Below are 16,319 nucleotides of genomic sequence, written 5' to 3'. Positions count from 1 at the left end.
ATTATTATTATTTTGCATCTTTCATTTAAGACCAAGAACGCCTTGACGAGTGTTGCCTATTCAGTTTCGCACGCCCATCGACGAGCACCAGAAATAAATGACATTCATGGAAACAGAAATGCCCAGGAAGCTGCATTCAAACATTACAACCTAACAAAGTACAACATTGTTCCTCATTGTTTCTGCCTAACCTTGAACTCCTCTCCGCCGTCTCCTATTCAGACAGCCGGGCAGGTTGCAAACACATGTGTAGTCCTATTAGTGGAAAATTCCTTTCTATTGAGCATAATCCGCAACTGTGGTTGAACAGGTTTTAGTTCCCAGCCGTTTTTTTTTTTTTCTCTCCCTTCCCGTCTCCTGGGAAAAAAAAAAATTCTCAGCTCTATGGCATCTGCTTTCGGATCACATGGGTAAGTAGAGTACTTATAAATTACGCTAACCTGCTCACACCAGTTAGAACTTCTAAGATCTTCCATCCAGACACTTGGGCCTCCGATTCACTGAGACAGACCCAGAAGAGAGGAAGAGGCATTGCCCGTGCCCCCGAGCACTGCCGTAGAGGTAACACCCGTGGCTTTTGCAGCAAATCTGTCGGGGTTTCCCCTTGTAGAAAACAGAAACGGCCAGAATTATAGCTACCCGAGGCGTAGTTTTGTCTGTGCGTGTGCGTGGGGAACATGGAGGCGCACAATTTGAAGCAACCTCACGCCAGAATGCTGGAAACGGGTTTTTTGGGATAGCTGCATTGGGATACCGTCCTCCGTTGGAGGGGAGCAGTTTTCATGCCGACGGGGGACGATGGGAGCTGTAGTCCGGTGGGTCTGGAAGACCTTGGCCTATGGGTAAAAGGCAAGGATGGGTTCTACTTACCTTTACTACTGGTTTGCAATGGGATCGCGAGCTTGCGCTTTTGCACATGCTTGTGCGCATGCGCAGATCACCAATGATGATGTCATGGTGGGTGGGCGGAGCCTCCTGCCAGTTTTACTACCCGTTCTATAGAACCGGACCGAACCGGGAGCAACCCACCACTGGTAAAAGGTAAAGGTAAAGGTTCCCCTTGCACATATGTGCTAGTCGTTCCCGACTTCAGGGGGTGGTGTTCATCTCTGTTTCAAAGCCAAGAGCCAGCGCTGTCCGAAAACATCTCCGTGGTCATGTGGCCGGCATGACTCAATGCCAAAGGCGCATGGAACGCTGTTCCCTTCCCACCAAAGGTGGTCCCTATTTTTCTACTTGCATTTTTTAATGTGCTTTCGAACTGCTAGGTTGGCAGAAGCTGGGACAAGTAATGGGAGCTCACCCCGTTACGCGGCATTAGGGATTCTAACCGCTGAACTGCCGACCTTTCAATCGACAAGCTCAGCGTCTTACCCACTAAGCCACTGCATCCCTTTTATGGCCTGTGGGAGACCATTTTAAGTTTTGGATATTTCCCAATAGATGCTAACCCTCACAAAGAAAATCGCATATATATATTTTTTTCCCTGTGACCGTTTCTGTTGGAAAGTTTCAGGAATCAGTTCTCTGCTTCATCTAGAAGCTGGAGTAAATGATCTGTCACTCATTCTATTCTTGTCTTCCTAAACTTTATAATTTGTTCCAGTTTATCCTTACTATGTTCTCTAGTTGCCTGGGAACAAGGTAGTGAATTATTCCCCCATTCAGAAAGTCCTTGACTTACGACCACAATTGGGGCTGGAATTTCCATTGATAAGCAATTCATTGCACCTGATTTTATGACCTTTTTTACTGCAGTTGTTAAGCAAATCACTGCAGTTGTTAAGTGAATCATGTGGTTATTAAGTGAATCCAGTCCTCCCCCCCATTGACTTTCTTTATTGGAAGCTGGCTGGGAGGGTCCCAAATGGTGAACATGTGACCCCAGGATAATGTAACCATCATAAATACATACCAGGTGTAAAGCACCTGAATTTTGATCATGTGACCATGGGAATTCTGTAATGGTCATAAGTGTGAGGACTGGTTATAACTCACTTTCTTCAGAGTTGTTGTAATTTTGAACAGTTACTAAATAAATGTTTTGTAAGTCTAGGACTATCTGTACGGTTAATAAACCAGACACCAATATAGGCGCCTAATGTCAAATTAATAACCTATTATTCTGTTTGAACAATAGGCCATTAATTTAGACAACGGAGGTCGAAATTCTATTCCGTTCTTATTCATTCATTCATTCATTTTTCATTTTTCTGCAATCCAAAGATTCCTGTCAGCTTACATAGAATATAAAACTGCTATTGGTTGTCCATATTTCAAATTATATGGATGCCTTATTGCTTACAACATTTTATTGTTGATTGCTTTTGATGAAAAGTTCTTTGTTATGCATAAAACGGCTATGATTTCAATGTTTGGAAAGAGATGAAATAGAATCTATCTCACGCTGTTGCATAACTTACCCGTTTGACATAATGTATATATATATATATATATATATATATATTTTAAATCGGCTTAATATTTGGCTTTTGTATGAATCTCTTGGCATCTGATTGAATCTATTGTGCTAATTTAATCAACCATGGCTTAAAATTTGTTAAATGAAGAAGGCCTTGGCCTAAGAATCAGTGACGGAATTGGTAGATTTAATTTCTGAGCAATCTTCAAAGCTGATCGCTTTAGAAATGCTGGACTACAATTACCATTGTCCCCAGCTCTCAAGGTGACTCACAACTTTGGAAAGTGCTATCTCAGGGACACTAAGGTCTACTACAGGGGTCTCCAACCTTGGCAACTTTAAGACTTCTGGACTTCAACTCCCAGAGTTCCTCAGCCAGCTTTGAGGGGTCTCCAACCTTGGCAACTTTAAGACTTGTGGATTTCAACTCTCAGTGTTCCTCAGCCAGCTTTGCTTTGCTGAGGAATTCTGCGAGTTGAAGTCCACGAGTCTTAAAGTTGCCAAGGTTGGAGACTCCTGGTCTACTAGATCTGCTTGCCTTTGACCAAGCAGCCACCAACTTTAGGCTGCAATTTTCAGAACTAGCCACAGAGAAATTTGACAATTGCTGTCTCAACTCATTTGGAGAATATCAGGTGACAGCTAATTCCATAAAGCACCACCACGACCCATGGTGTCCATATTTGTAGCGTTTCTAGCTGGAGGTCCAGACTGTGGCTGACTACAGGCATATTTCAAAATATGTCGACAAATCTGCAAAAATATGAAATCCTGCAAGTTCTTATGTAATGATCAGGAAGGCCGCCATGTTAATAGAAGCAATATCCCATAGGATTGATAGTTTTGATAGCCGACCCTCACAAATTTAAGATTTGTGGACTTTCAACTCCCAGAATTCTGGAGGTTGAAGCCCACAAGTCTTAAAATTGCCCAATATTGGATATTCTTGCTATAAGAGAAATAAATATCCCTCAAGTTCACTTCTGAAGCAGACACAGTACCTATTAGATGGCTACGTTTCCAGGCTAAAATGGCCTTGCTTCCTTCTTTCCAAAGCATTTTATTTTTCTTTATTTATTTTGTTACAACAATATATGTAGGCATCATACAGAAAGGTTATATAGTATATAAACATATATATGAGTAAATATTAGGAGGTATAAGCATATATATATATAGGAAGAAGAAAAGAAAAACAATAGGACAGGAATGGTAGGCACGTTTGTGCTCTTATGCACGCCCCTTATGGTCCTCTTAGGAATAGGGTGAGGTCAATAGTAGAAAGTTTTTGGTTAAAGCTTTTAGGATTATGGGAAGAGACCACAGAGTCAGGTAAACTATTCCAAGCACTGATGATTCTGTTACAGAAGTCATATTTTCTGCAATCTAGATTAAAGCGGTTGACATTAAGTTTAAACTATTGGTTGCTCTTGTATTATTGCAATTAAAGCTGAAGTAGTCTTTAACAGGAAGGACATTACAGTTTAGCTTCTCAACTTCTCAGGTGTTTTTGGTTGTGAACAGGGGGGCAACTGCAGCAGTGTAGAAGCAAGAGACAAGAGGGCACAAACAAATCTGATGCAAAGACTGAGAAAGGATTGCTCAACCAAACGCCCTTCTAGTAATTCTGTTTCCCCAGGGCCTTCTGCTTCCCATGCCGAACTGTTTACAGTTGCCAGAAAGGACTGGCTATAAAAACTGGAATTAGTCTTCTTCAAGCCCACAAGACTGGGCTGGTATCCCAGGCGCTGAAAACTCTGACTCCATAAAATTATGCCAAGTCATGAGACCTGAGCTCTCTTCTAATGCCCTGGAGTAGAGAAGATAATTCTGTAGAAACACGCAGCCTCCAATAGCATCAGATCAGCTGCTGGGAAGAGCAATTCTCATTTTGTGAACTGTAGAAACTGATGGTGTTTCGGGATATCTCTTTTGCCTTCCCCATCTCACTCTTGCCACATCAGGTAGTCTCCAGGAATTTTAGCCTCCTCTTTTTCCTCTTGCCAAACGATCCGTGGCACCTTAGAACTGCCACTCGGTTGGTCAAGTCTTGCCTTCTGACTCAATCATCAGCATGGAAAAACAACGTCTACTCGTGAGACAAAAAAAAAAGTTTCCATTGGTTGCAATGTTTATTTATATGTCCCAAGATGCCCAACATTCCATCCTGGAAATAACTTTCTGATGAAAATTCGTCTCAGGAACACTGGATGTCTCCAACCCAGGGCTTTTGCAAGCTTTTGGAAGAGGATATCCAGTCTAGGGAAGTTGTGTCATCCTTGCTGTTCTCCGGTCGCTTGTTTGCAGATGTTTCTTTATCTGAATAGGTCACAACTTCAGTGCCGGTGAGTGTAGGGTTTGTTCCTTGTTTCTATACAGTGGCTTGCTCGGTCACTGTTGGTGGTGGTGTGGCTTTCTTTTTGGCAGTGCCTTGATTATTGTCTATGATAGTTTGTCTGGTGTTAATCCCTGCTTCTCTGGGTATTGGTTGCTGGAGAAAATCTGTTCTGTTTGCTGTTTCTTTCTTACCTTTTATTATTATTATTATTATTATTATTATTATTATTATTATTATTATTATCATCATCATCATCATCATCATCATCATCATCATCATCATCATCTCTTTTGAATGGCGTGTAAATGTGGTTTATTGTTATGTGTCTACTGATGGCTGAAGTTCTACACCAGCATTTCATGGAGATACTATCCAAGGAAAGATTGAGATAAAAACAGCCACCAAGTAAGTTTAGAACAGGCTGAAAGACAGCATAGATGTATATGTCAGAGACAAGAAGGGCACAACCATGGGGTTAATAATAATTCCTACCTGTATATCAGGACATAGATCAAAGTCAAGCAAATGTGATTTACTCCAGAATTTTTGAACTATGTCTCCAAGAACCCCTTGCCCAGGTTATTTAGGAAGAATATTAACTGTGTTGTGACCCAGGCCCAAGTAGGTAGTAGGAAACTCAGTCCGTGGAAAAACAAACAAACTATTTGAACAGCTGAGAATTACTTCATTCCCAGGTAAATTAAATTAATTTAGCTCAACTAAATTAAAACAAATTCCTCCCAATGCAATTCTTCAGTCCTATTACCAACCTTGGTCCAATTTGGCAAACTGCCAAAGGCCTTTCTTGGCAAAAGTTCAGAAGACACCAATACAACACAAATCCAACAAGATAAAGCTATCAATGTTGTTTTCTGGCAAAGAGCCCAAACGCTGTTGCTGGTCTTTTAAGCCTTATGGGAGGGGCCAATCATCTCTTGGCCCTACTCCCAAATCCTCTTTGCTTGAGCTGCTCTTGCCTTTTCGCAGCTCTTTTCATGCATGCATTAGGAACAGGCTCCTCCTGTTCCTCTGCCTCACTACTGTCAGTTTCTGGAGGCTCCAGAGTCCACACCTCACTCCCCGATGGCCCTGGCCTCACCTCAGCCTCATCGCTGTCCGACTCGTTGCCAGCTCTGCAGGCTGCTGGTGGACCACAACAAACTGAGATTTTGAACATTAGTAGTAGGAGACAAAGATAATGTCACTTCCTGGCTAAGAAAAAAAAATCAGGGCCTTTTTCCAGAGCTTATTGAAATATCCTTTAAAAAAAGAAAGTGATTTCTAATTACCTTATCACGTACAATCAGGTATTTCCCCTTTTACCTACCTGTTTCATGTGAGGTCAGGCTATGGAAGGCTTTGTTAAGAGACATGTTCTAGAACCGGGGTCTCCAACCCACAATTCGACAATTCGATGTAATTATTTAAAGTAACTCGACAAATTATTTTAATTTTTTTCATTCGCATTTCATATGGTCCCTTCGTTTGCATTCTTTCTTTAATGATTCGATCCCACTGTTTCTTTGATATCAGTCTAACTCTTGTTCCATGGTGAAATGGTCATGGCGAGTTGGCCATGGCAAGTTGTCTGCAGCGAATGGTGGGTTTCAAATTTTCTTTTACTACCAATTCTGTGGCTTGGTGGCCATGGTGTGGCTGGGTGGGCGTGGCTTGGTGGCCATGGCAGGGGAAGGATACTGTAAGATCTCCATTCCCTCTCCAACCCAGAGGAAGGTTACTGCAAAATCCCCATTTCTTCCTGATCAGCTGGGATTTGGGAGGCAGAGAATAGATGGGAGCGGGGCCGGTCAGAATTTTTACTACCGGTTCTCCGAACTACTCAAAATTTCCGCTACCAGTTCTTCAGAACTGGTCAGAACCTGATGAAACCCATCTCTGTCCTAGACCCCCTCCAAACAGCCCAATGGAGATATAGATTGTATTCCTTACTCTTATAAAGCTAAGTAACTGAAAGACTGAAGACCTCTGGTGGCTCAGCAGACTAAGTCTGTCTGTTATTAAACACAGCTGCTTGCAATTACTGCAGGTTCAAGTCCCACCAGGCCCAAGGTTGACTCAGCCTTCCATCCTTTATAAGGTAGGTAAAATGAGGACCCAGATTGTTGGGGCCAATAAAAGTTGACTTTGTATATAATATACAAATGGATGAAGACTATTGCTTAACACAATATAAGCCGCCCTGAGTCTTCGGAGAAGGGCGGGATATAAATTCAAATTAAAAAAGAAAAAAGAAAGAAAAGGTTGATCCCGTGTAAAGGAAATGATCTGAGAGTAACTTTGCCTCAGGCAACTTCCACTCTGCAGTTTCTTCTGTCTCTCTTTCTCTCTTTTGCATTTGATGGACAGATTGAGATTGCACGCCTTGCAAGCTTTGCTGGCTGAGGAACTCTGGGAGTTGAAGTCCACAAGTCTTAAGGTTGCCAAGGTTGGAGACCCCTGTATCTAGCAGGTGTAAGAGTGGAGTAAAAGGCTGGTTGGTCAAAGGATGCTAATTTCCAGAACTCTTCCATAATTCTTTGCTGTTTCAAATCAAATACTTTTACAATTTTTTAAAAAGAGATTCTTCCCTGCTGTAGGATAACTTGCAGCATATTATATATATACCAAATGCTTCCCATAAACGATGAATATTAAAAGAGCTTATTAAAGAGAAAACATGAGAAAGGAAATCCAATTAGTATTCTCTTTGGAATGAGATGAAGAAACAGGAAGAAGAGTGGCTGTCTTAGAACTCACGGGGATACAGATATTTCTTAAAGTCAAGCTGTGATTTTTAAAAAAAAGAAAGAAAGAAAGCTTTTAGCTTATCTGCAGTGCAGTATTCGCTACTGGAAAAATGTGGGGGGGGAGAAAAAGAAAAAGAAATGAGGCCATTGATAACACTTAACTTCCTCATGAATGCAGGGTGAAAACGAATGCATGGCAAGCCACTTGAAAAAAAAAATGAAAAGTGCGAAGTATTGTGGTAATATGATCCTATTTTTATGCAACTCTCCTTGCTAACGAAGGAGCAAAGAGAGAAAACAGCAGGAGACTAGTGAGGAAACAATGAGAATGTGCTATTAAAAGCAACCCCCTTGTCCACACGGAACAATTTTCTCCACCTTTTTTTTTCTTTTCATGTGGCACCAGCAGCTCTTAATACTGTATGAGGTTGTGAATATTGTATGAAGCTCTGGTACAGGGGGAAGCCAGGCCTATAACAGTTTCATGCCAATTGCTACATTCCACATCCGCTTGCTTTCATACGTGCTCTGAAATCGGGGACGATGTCTGAACAGCTGCACTGTAGGGGTTAAAGTATGGCATATGGTTTAAAAACAGAGGTGAAATCCAGCAGGTTCTGACCAGTTCTGGAGAACCGGTAGTGGAAATTTTGAGTAGTTCGGAGAACCGGCAAATACCATCTCTGGCTGGCCCCAGAGTGGGGTGGGAATGGAGATTTTGCAATAGCCTTCCCCTGGAGTGGGGAGAGAATGGAGATTTTGCAATATTCTTCCCCTGGAGTGGGGAGGGAATGGAGATTTTACAGTATCCTTCACCTGGAGTGGAGAGGGAATGGAGATTTTGCAGTATCCTTCCCCTGGAGTGGGGTGGGAATGGAGATTTTGCAGTATCCTTCCCCTGGAGTGGGGAGGGAATGGAGATTTTGCAGTATCCTTCCCCTGGAGTGGGGGTGGGAATGGAGATTTTGCAGTATCCTTCCCGTGCCACACCTACCAAGCCACATCTACCAAGCCACACAGTAGTGGGTTTCAATTTCGGCAGCTATCGGTTTGCTCACGCACGCGTGCGATACTTCTGCGCAGGCACAGAGATGCCTGGGCGGATGGGCGGAGCCTCCCGTCACCGCAGCTACCAGTTCACCTGATCCAGGGAGAACCGGTAGTAACCCACCACTGAAGCCGCACCACGCCCACCAAGCCACGCCCACAGAACCGGTATTAAAAAAAAATTGAATTCCACCACTGGTTAAAAACCATATGAGGAATGATTGAGGGAACTAGGTATGTCTAGTCTAAGGAAGAGAAGGACTAGGGGTGGTATGATAATAGTCATCCAGCACTTGAGGTGCTGTCACAGAGAAGAGAAAGGGGACCTCTTTTCCAAAGCAGGGGTCTCCAACCTTGACAACTTTAAGCCTGGAGGACTTCAACTCCCAGAATTCCCCAGCCAGCAAAGCTGGCTGGGGAATTCCGGGAAATGAAGTCCTCCAGGCTTAAAGTTGCCAAGGTTGGAGACCCCTGCTCCAAAGCACTGGAAGGCATAACGAGAATTAATGGATGGAAGATCATTAAAGAGAGATCCAACCTGGAAGTAAGGATGAAATTTCCTGATTTTGTGGAACAATTAATCAGTGGAATGGCTTGCCTTTAAAAGTAATGGGTTCTCCATCACTGAGGTTTTTAAGAAGAGATTGGACAGCCATTTGTCTGGAATGGTATAGGTTTCCTGCTTGAACAGGGGGTTGGACTACAAGATTAGAAGGTCTTCAAAGTGCCTTCCAGCCAGGAGTGAAATGTTCCCAGTTTGGACCGGATCGTCCGATCCAGTAGCAATGGTGGTTTGGAGAACCGATAGCAAAAATCCCTGCCCTCCCTACCATGCCCAGCTGAGCCGTGCGATCATCAGAGGCTTTTTTTTTTTTTACTTTTAAAAGCATTTTTTCTTTGGCCGAAAAAATGCTTTTAAAAGTTAAAAAAAAAGCCTCTGATGATCACACAGCTCAGCTGGGATTGTCAGAACCTTTTAAAAGCATTTTTTTCTACAACCTCTTCGGCTGAAGAGGTTGTAGAAAAAATGCTTTTAAAAGTAAAAAAAAAAAAGTTGCCCACACCCACTGAGTCACATTACCCTCCCACCAAGCCACACCCACAGAACCGGTAGTAACAAATTTTACATTTCACCCCTGCTTCCAACCCTATTATTCTACGTTCTAGTATAATCATTGACACAATGTTTCTCAGCCGTGCCATTGGAAAATAGAAATAGGAAGAATTGCAGCTTCCTCCAGCTTCCTCCTTCAGCCCTTTCTCATCTTCTCATCTTCAGTTTGATAGTTGGCATCTCAAAGGCCTGAGAGGTGATAATGCAATAATAACAAATGTTTAAGGACTACAATGAATTTTTTTTAAAAAAAAGTCAAGCTAAGTACACACAGACTGCCTTGCCAGATGCAGCCACAGTTCAAATACAACCTATGGCCATTCCTAATCTGGGGAACTATTGACTGAGTTGATATAAGATGCTAGACTAGGTAAAAATGGTATTGGGAGACTTTTGGCCCCTGCCAATGGCTGAGTATGTTCTAGGAATCTAGGAACATAGACGATCACCGGAAGCTACCTATTTATTTGGGAAGTGCATGTTAGCAGTTGAGTTTTGTTGACACAGATTAAATTGTGTGTATAAAACCAGGCACTGGATTCATTAGAATCTAAGATCTGGCGTTAATCCTGCATGATCTTTCCATTTTGATAACTCAGAAGCAAAATGTGAAGAGGGGAATTAATCTTCTGGACCAGTGTTTCCCAATATTAGCAACCTTAGGATTTTGGGGACTTCAGCTCCCAGAATTCCCAGCCTGATTCCCCTGCTGGCTAGGAAACTCTGGGAGTTGACGTACGTGACCATTGAATCACCTGTTCAGACGTGCTCACAGAGAGTCTATTCAAGCAGTCTATCCAACCTTGGCAACTTTAAGACTTGTGGACTTCAACTCCCAGAGTTTCCTCAGCCAGCTTTGCTGGCTGAGGAATTCTGGGAGTTGAAGTCCATAAGTCTTAATAGAATAGAATAGAATTTTTTTTTTATTGGCCAAGTGTGATTGGACACACAAGGAATTTGTCTTGATGCATATGCTCTCAGTGTACATAAAAGAAAAGATACGTTCATCAAGGTAAAACATTTACAACACAATTGACGGTCAATATATCAATATAAATCATAAGGATTGCCAGCAACAAAGTTACAGTCATACAGTCATAAGTGGAAAGAGATTGGTGATGGGAACTATGAAACGATTAATAGTAGTGCAGATTCAGTAAATAGTTTGACAGTGTTGAGGGAATTATTTGTTTAGCAGAGTGATGGCCTTCGGGGAAAAACTGTCCTTGTGTCTAGTTGTTCTGGTGTGCAGTGCTCTATAGCGTCGTTTTGAGGGTAGGAGTTGAAACAGTTTATGTCCAGGATGCGAGGGATCTGCAAATATTTTCACGGCCCTCTTCTTGATTCGTGCAGTATATAGGTCCTCAATGGAAGGCAGGTTGGTAGCAATTATTTTTTCTGCAGTTCTAATTATCCTCTGGTATCTAAATATCTCTGTTATTATATAATATTATATATTATTATTATTATTATATTATATTATATTATATATTATATTATATAATATATAATATAATATAATATATTATATATTATATATAATATAATAATATTATATTATATAATATTATATTATTATTAATATATTATATTATATTATTATTAATAGATTATTATATAATCTGTTATAATATCTCTGTTATTATCTAAAGTTGCCAAGGTTGGAGACCCCTGTAGTAAAGGATGAAATCTGATGGCAAAATTATGTTGGCTGGGGAACCATGAGGGGCAGGTTCCGTTTGGAGAAGATTAACATAATAACGACATATTTTTCCTCTCTTGTTAAAGAGACTTTGCTTCTTTGCTTCCTATTTTAAACACATTCCTCAGCCTTGGTGCTGATAGGAGTACGTCGCATGTTGAGGTTCTCCTTCCATCTCCAATACAATCTATAACTAAAACAACAATAAAGTTGTTCCTAAACATTAAGCCGATCGGCTATTTAAATACTGAAGGTGGATCCTAGCAAGGATTCCTTAAAAAAAACAAACTCCAAATTATGTAACTGTGTTGAGCTAGGGCAATGCAGAAAACCGAGAAGAACAAATACAGTGGCATTTCTGGATTATATAATCAGTGTTATTTCAGGTGCCCTGTTTTTTGAGATATGCTTATCAGGAATTAAAGGTGTATTTATGCTTGACAACTAGGGGTCATTATCAAGTTCAACGTTTCTGTGGCTCGAGTCGTGACCCTCAAATTATTTCTTTCCCTAATGCTGGCTGCAGTTCATCTTATATTCTTAGCCACAGATTACATCAACCCAGCAAACATGTAAATAAATCCCATGATATAATCTTCTTTAGCCTCAGATTTGTGGAGTGAATGTGAACATTAACAGGGTTAATAAGCTGCTTTTCCCTGCTCTGGGTCATTTTCTTTCCTCAAAAAAACTCTTAAAGGAGGTCCCCAGAAGTCTTCAGAAGGTAGACTGGTCCACACAGACTTGCTTAAACTTACACAGTGGCAGTCTATCTAGACCAGATCTTCTAGATTGGAAAAGGGCACCTAGTCCTGATAGTGTCCTGCTTTAGGAATTGATACAACACTCGCCTTATTTTCTTTGAGAGCTTTGTGCAAACTCTGTGGAACTGCTGACCAAGCTAACCTACTGGGATTTCAAGCACCAGTCCTCTATTGAAGGGGTCACTTGGCAGCTTTAAGACTTGTGGAGTTGCCAAGGTTGGAGACCCCTCCTCTAATTGCTTCGAAATCTCCAATTTAAAAGGAAGAAAACCCCCTTTTCAAATAGACGTAGAAAGGCGTGCAATCTCAACCTGTCCATCAAATGCAAAAGAGAGAAAGAAAGAAAGAAAGAAAGAGAGAGAAGAAGCTGCAGAGTGGAAGTTGCCTGAGGCAAAGTTACTCTCAGATCATTTCCTTTACACGGGATCAACCATTTCCCCCTTCATTTACTTAGCTTTACAAGAGTAAGGATACAACCTGTAACTCCATTGGGCTATTTGTAGGGGGTCTAGGACCACTCGCTGCAGCCAACCCAACATGGCCAACTCGCCATGGCCAACTGACTCTGGCCAACCTGCAACAGACAACTTGCCATGGTCAACTCGCCATGGGACAACTCACCATGACCAACTCGCCGTGGCCAACTAACTATGGCCAACTTGCCGCAGATAACTTGCTATGGTCAACTCGCCATGGGACAACTCACCATGACCAACTCGCCGTGGCGTAACTCAACGTGGAACAAGAGTTAGACTGATATTAAAGAAATAGTGGGATCGAATCATTAAAGAAAGAATGCAAAAGGAGGGACCAAATGAAATGCGAATGACAAAAATTCAAATGTTTTGTTGAGTTACTTTAAATAGTTACATTGAATTGTCGAATTGTCCTGCGGAAAGTTGGCCATGGGGAATTGTCCCACTTCATGTTTGAAGGGGTTGATCCTCACCAGGATTTCCCCAATTGAGATTTTTGAATTGCGGATGTTATCCTCAAGTCACCAACTTTGTTGGAAGATTTTTCAGGATAAGAGGCTTAAGTTATCTTCAAGTTTCCAACTTTGGGGAAGAAACCCCTGAGACTGGTGCGGGAAAAGTTGGTACATTCCAACTCTTTAGTTAGTTAGTTTAGTTCAGGGATCCCCAACCTTGGCAACTTTAAGACTTGTGGACTTCAATTCCCAGAACTGAAGTCCACAAGTCTTAAAGTTGCCAAGGTTGGAGACCCCTGGTTTAATTAGTTAGACTCTGCCTAACCAACTTGCTCCAACTGATGAAGCTACTTGAATGAGCAGCAAAAGGACTCAGACTAACAAGAAAACAAGTCCAGTTGCCGTGACTCAACCTTCAGACAATTTGACCTGAAGGACTGAGAATCTTCATCGACTCAAACATCTCAACTTCTGCCTCTTGCAATTTTAGCTTTGGTAAGCTTTTCTGTGCAGACATTTTGCAGTTGGAGAAAGCCCTATCTGTTCATTTGTTGGCACATACATCAAAGTTCCTTAAAAATTAAGCACCAGCCCCTTTCAAAATTCTACTCCAGGAATTGCTCAAAGCTTAGCCCAATAAAAGGATTTAAAAAATGAAAAAGCCAACAATCTTCAAAATGGAAACCTTGGATGATGTCAACCACTGCTTCTCGGTATCAGGTGTGTGTGTTTGGGGGGACTCATCTGACAGTCATCCCTAGTGCTGGTTAGCTTAGAAACGGTTGCCAGGACAACTGGAGAGGTGAAGAAGAAAATCCTGTGCTATCCTATGACAGATCACTTGGAAAGCAAGCTTTGGTTAGTTTTTGAAATCTATCCCCCTTCCTTTGCTTCTATGGGAGGGGTAGGCTTCAAAAATTTTAGCAAGGGGTTCTCTTCCCGGTTGCTGGGTGGGCATGGACGTGGTGGGCGTGGCCTAGTCAGCTCCTGCACCATGCAGGGAGTGTGTGTTTTTGCCTCTCCAGGCTCTGGAGACTTTCCTTGAGCCTCCAGGAGGGCGAAAACAGCCTCCCCAGGCTCTGGGGGCCCTCTGGAGACCGGAAATGGGCCCAAACTTCCGGTAGGCCCGTTTTTTGCCCTTCTTGAGCCTCCCCGTGCGCCCTGCACTTATCTGCATCCAAAACCGGCCGCGTGGGGACTCCTGGGAGGGGTGCAGTCGGGTGGGCGGGGCCAGCCAGGAGTGGGGTTTGGGGGTTCTCTGAACTGCACAGAAGCTTAGCTGGAGGTTCTCCCGAACCCCTGCGAACCCCCAGCAACCCCACCCCTGGTTATAGTTAAGAGATACCGGATGAAGCAACTCTTTCGTGGATCTACCCATGTTTTTTCAGTTTGTGGACATGGCGACAAACCAGAGTTTAGAGCAGCTTGTTTGTTTTTTGCTTTTCCAATCCAGTCCCCAAATGCGGTACTTTTCTACAATCATTGCATCACCGTAGCTATGTTTAGTTAGTTCAGACTTCATAACACATCCATAGTTGTTTGTTTGTTTTTTTGTCACAACAGTATATATAAGCATAAGCATGAAGTAACTATATAATATATAAGCATATATATGAGTATAAGTATGTAATAACTATATAAATAAGGACCATAAGGGGCGTGCATAAGAACACAAACGTGCCTACCGTTCCTGTCCTATTGTTTTTCTTTTTCTTTTTCTTTTTCTTCTTCTTATTTTATTATTTATTTATTTTATTAGATTTATAAACCGCCCTTCTCCCGAAGGACTTCTTATATATATATATGCTTATACCTCCTAATATTTACTTATATATATGTTTATATACTATATGATCTTTTGTATGATACCTATATATATTGTTATGACAAAATAAATAAATAAATAAATAATTTTTTTAAAAAATGGATATAATGAAAGGAAACAGTAGGACAGGAACGGTAGGCACGTTTGTGCTCTTATGCACGCCCCTTAAAGACCTCTTAGGAATGGGGTGAGGTCAACAGTAGACAGTTTTTGGTTAAAGCTTTGGGGATTTTGAGTAGATACTACAGAGTCTGGTAGTGTGTTCCAAGTATTAATAACTCTGTTACTGAAGTCATAATTTCTGCAATCAAGATTGAAGCGGTTAACATTAAGTTTAAATCTATTGTTTGCTCTTGTATTGTTGTGATTGAAGCTGAAGTAATCCTCAACAGGAAGGACATTGCAATAGATGATTCTATGAGTTAAACACAGGTCCTGTCAAAGGCGGCGGAGTTCTAAATTTTCTAATCCCAGGATTTCAAGTCTGGTGGCATAAGGTATTTTGTTGTATTCAGAGGAGTGAATATTCAGAGGAGAGAGGAGCTCAGCCTTCTCACATCTGTGTTGCCCTCCAGGTATGCTGGGATTGTAGCTCCCAGAACTTACAACCAGCTTGCTAAGTCTTGGTGGAGTTTTGTGGGCTTTACGTTTTCTTACTGGAGAGAAGATAAACCAGAAGTCCTCTCAGATTCGAGCAGTACAGGGAAGTCTACAGAGGTAGTTAAAATAAAATAAAATAAATCAAGATGGCAGCCAATGGCGTGGTTGAAGCGCTAACTTTTTTTACAATGCAAGTAAAATACTGGTAGAATGTGCCTACCGTTCCTGTCCTATTGTTCCCTTCATTATATCAAATTAATTTATATAATAATTATATCAATTTTTTTAAAATTTTGTTTTATTTGAATTTATATCCCGCCCTTCTCCGAAGACTCAGGGCGGCTTACACTATGTCAAGCAATAGTCTTCATCCATTTGTATATTTATATACAAAGTCAACTTTTATTGCCCCCAACAATCTGGGTCCTCATTTTACCTACCTTATAAAGGATGGAAGGCTGAGTCAACCTTGGGCCTGGTGGGACTTGAACCTGCAGTAATTGCAAGCAGCTGCTGTTAACAACAGACTGCATTAGCAGTCTGAGCCACAGAGGCTTTGGGCAATTCCTACTATGGCTCTGCCTGAAGGAGGTAGAACTTTGTTATGTAGACTAGACTGGTCTAGGCCTTAATGGCCCATTGACAAATGTGGGACTGGGAGGGTGGCCTTCTGCCTCCTTTTTAAGGGAAATATCCTGCCCTTCTAATATTTCCTAAAATACTTTATTTCCCTAGGAGAGTGGTGGGTGCTAACTTCCTACACAAGTAAGTTAAATAGATATTTATCACGGATAAATCCCATCCTGGTTAGGAACGCTGAGGAATACGG

The 16,319-nt window shown here is 41.7% G+C and overlaps 1 protein-coding gene across 2 annotated transcripts in view; it reads left to right on the top strand.

Moving 5' to 3' along the window:
* The first annotated feature begins 433 nt into the window (after positions 1-433).
* Positions 434-16,319, top strand: part of RHOBTB2 (Rho related BTB domain containing 2) — a 61,012-nt gene continuing 45,126 nt past the window's right edge. Inside the window, exon 1 of one of the 2 annotated variants that reach the window (XM_058194741.1) lies at positions 434-561. The gene's annotated coding sequence lies outside the window, so the exon portion shown is untranslated. Of the gene's footprint in view, positions 562-4,748; positions 4,768-16,319 lie in introns of those variants that run through there. The other variant, XM_058194742.1, reaches the window with a different exon arrangement.

This window comes from Ahaetulla prasina, chromosome 9 (genome assembly GCF_028640845.1).
Source record: "Ahaetulla prasina isolate Xishuangbanna chromosome 9, ASM2864084v1, whole genome shotgun sequence".
In the NCBI taxonomy this organism is placed as follows: domain Eukaryota; kingdom Metazoa; phylum Chordata; class Lepidosauria; order Squamata; family Colubridae; genus Ahaetulla; species Ahaetulla prasina.
Note: the sequence above shows the minus strand (reverse complement) of the source record. Positions and strands in the feature narration are given on the sequence as shown.